The following is a 3,704-nucleotide window of genomic DNA, read 5'->3' on the forward strand; positions in this document are numbered from 1 at the left end:
CGCTAGGGAATCGGTTCTTGTAATCCAAGATGCTTGGGAGTTATCCGCAGCAGAAAGCATCCAGAATATATTAAAAAATCTTCTCTCTCTTGTCTGCACTCTCTCTTCTAAATATAGTGTTGCAAGCAAAGAGGGGCAGCTGGGTGGGGAAGAGGCACTGGGAACCAAACAGGGGAAAAAGAAAAGAAAAGTCAAACTCTTGTTCTCTGTCAATCCTCAGAATATCTTTGCAAGGAATTGGCTCACCGCCCTGGGTCTGCTGGATATTTATGAAGTGACAGAGAAGTTGCTGAGCATTTAAGCCATCTGCTGAGTGGTTTAGCCTTATTTATTTCTTTATTTATACTTTTGTACCATGGCTTTCAACAAATGTTCTCAAGGTGGCTTCCAGTAACAAAAAAAAAGACATTAAAAATTAACTCGCGTTAAATGAGAATGATAGATTGTCGTAAAACACAAATAGAGAGAAAACCACAGAGAGTAAAATTCAAAATCCATATTCTGGCATCTTACATTTTTATAGTCATGCCGAAATGATATTATGGGTGACTTTTTACAGGGTCTCAGCCTTGTTTGCCAGTTAGCATAATAATAATAATAATGTTCAATTTATATACCACCCTTCAGGACAACTTAATGCCCACTCAGAGCGGTTAACAAAGTGTGCCATTACTATCACCGCAACAAAACACCGTGAGGTGGGTGGGGCTGAGAGAGCTCCGAGAGAGCTATGACTAGCCCAAGGTCACCCTGTTGGCTTCAAGTGGAGGAGTGGGGAATCAAACCCGGCTCTCCAGATTAGAGTCCTGCTGCTCTTAACCACTACACCAAACTGGCTCTCCAAGTTGCCATCCTGAGTGGTGGTGAGATATATTTTTTTTACGTGATGTCAGTTATGTTACAATGTCTCTTCCTGGTAAAACCCAGAAATGAAGGGTAGCGCTAGGAGTCACTGGAATCTCTGTGGCTTTACCATAGAGTTTCTGCTGTTTCCTAGAGATACCCTACATTACTTCTGGGTTTCCCCCAGAAGTGATGTAATGATGAAGCTGATGTCACCCTCCTCATTTCTCCGCCCTCAACCGTACCACCAGTTGTGCAAAATCTAGCATCCTTTGGAGCAGAATTCTATATAGTAGAGAGTGGACCATCATAAAAAGGCTTTTGTACTAGGTAGTCTCCCCTCAAATATCCTAGGTTGAATACAGCTTTATCCTTGTTTTTTCCCCTCTAGAAATTGTTGTAATTTCCTTCCAAGAGGAAGCCCAGGAAATAACCATGTAGCCCTGCAAGGGATGTTGCCCACCAGTGCCGGAAATGCCACTGGGGGGGGGGGGGAAGGGGGAATTGGGATGCATGGGTACCTTGCACTGGTGTGGTGTGTGACATCACAATGTGGGAGAGATGCTCTAGGATTTACCAAATACTCTATAGTCTAAACACAGAATATTTGGAAGTCTTACGGTGCCCACCACATCTTAACATCACTTCTGGTTTTTGCCAGAATTGGCATCTGCATGCTTGTGTGATGCCAACGTTCTTGTCCCTGCCCCAAATGCTCTCAGAGTTGCAGGCTGTGGCCTCGCCACTCTAATTGTAGCAATTATGGTTGCTAGTCCCCTGGGGTGGCGACTGGGAAAAAAATTAAAAATGGCCACTGGGCCGATGGCATGATGTCACTTCTGGGAAAAACCCCGGAAGTGATGTCATGCCTCTCTAGGAATTTCCTGAGTAAAATCATAATGTCTCTGGCAATTCCTAGAGAGGGCTGATACCACGCAAGGGTTTTTCCTGGAAGTGACATCATGTCATCACTGATAGCTGCCCTTCACATCCCCTCCCTCCTCCCCTGTCTCCTTCAGCAGTCAAGAAGTTAGGTATGCAAAATAATAGCAATCTCTTTATTTTTTGAAGAAAAAAGACAGGTAGCATATAAAGCTTGGAGCCCACACCTGCAAGTCAAGGGTATAAAACTGCTTTATCTGAGCCGCTTCACATAAAGTCTCAGCTTGGCAACCAACTTGGAAAAAAGGCCTGCACTAACTCCACCTTTCCCAGGAGCGTACCTAGATTGACAATTCAACAAAAAGTATATTTCTGTTAGTTGCCACTCAGCCGCTGGTGGAACCTTACATAGAGCAGATGGGGGGGAAACCTTTTCTGGCCACAGCTGACAGAAGCAGACCTGGGGTTAGGAGCACTCCCAGAGCCAAGCTACAAGTGATGCCTTACAGATGTTGGACACTTGTCAGCTTCCCTCAAGTTTTGATGGGAAATGTAGGCGTCCTGGTTTTACAGCTTGGCTCTCCATTGCAGCTGCAAGACCAAGACGCCTACATTTCCCATCAAAACTTGAGGGAAGCTGACAAGTGTCCAACCTTTGTCAGGCGTCACTTGTAGCTTGGCTCTCAGACTGCAGAAGTGTCCCTGACAAGTCCCAGGTAGGGCAGTCATCTGATTAAAGAGTTTTACAGTGAAATCCTAAGCAGAATGTCTCCAGTCTAAGTCCTTTGATTTCAATGGGCTTAGACTGGCTTAACTCTGCTTAGGATTTCACTGCCAGTTAATTAAACGTATGTTGTTTGACTGTCTGTTCAATTCATTACATTGAAATATATTTCCATATTACCAAAATCTTAATACTGGTTTGTTTTTTAAACGATTGAAGGAAGTTAGAGACAATGTACAATATTAAAAAATGTTACTACTCATTGTTACAAGGCTAGGGCATGTTTTCTTTTTTCTGACCTTTCTGGGTTTTTTTCATCCTCTAATTATAGGAAGATTCTAAAACAATAAGTAATGGCGTCTTTAAATGTACAGCTCTGCTGGTTAAAATTTGCCTTAAAATTGGCATCCATTCATCACCGTTCTTACGCGAGCTACATTGGTTGCCAGTGGAGTACCGGATTAGATTCAAGGTTCTGGTATTGGCCTATAAGGCCCTGTGCAGACTGGGACCAGCGTATCTACAGGACCATCTTTCCCCATATATTCCCCGGAGGACACTCCGATCAGGGCTCCCATCCTGGCTCCCATCTGGTGGAACGCTCTGTTTGCTGAAATCAGGGCCTGGCAGGACCTACTATCCTTCCGCCGGACCTGCAAGACAGTTGTTCCGCCAGGCATATGGCTGAGGCTGGGCCTCCGCCGGCCTGGAAAAAACAGGAGTATAAAACCCTCCCTGTGAAGGCTGTCCACCATCCTGTTTTAAATGTATATTAATACACTGTAATTTTAATGTTTTAATGTTGATGAATTTTTGATTGTATTTTAATATGTTGTTATCCGCCCTGGGCCTGCTCGCGAGGAGGGCAGAATAGAAATTTGAAATAAATAAATAAATAAATAAATAAATAAATAAATAAATAAATAAATGTAATCATTTCTTTAATAGATTAATCTGAATTAAAAATTAAATAAATATTAATTAAGTGAAACATTAGGTAACGTACTATACCTATTACACAGATTTCTACTTGCAGGGAAAAAGTACCAGCCCTTGTCCTTTTAATTGCACACAGCTACAAGGGATTGCATCATTTATTTTTTTTAAAATTGTACGTCGTCTCTCCAGAGTCCAGCTTGAGGTTTTAAAAAATCCAGGGTTTAAAAAATCCATACAATAAAATTATAAATTCAAAGAGAGAGAAAACCTATCCACAATCTTGGTCTGGTGCTCAAAAGACAATGAAATGGGTTCC

Source organism: Eublepharis macularius, chromosome 7, assembly GCF_028583425.1.
Source record: "Eublepharis macularius isolate TG4126 chromosome 7, MPM_Emac_v1.0, whole genome shotgun sequence".
Lineage (NCBI taxonomy): Eukaryota > Metazoa > Chordata > Lepidosauria > Squamata > Eublepharidae > Eublepharis > Eublepharis macularius.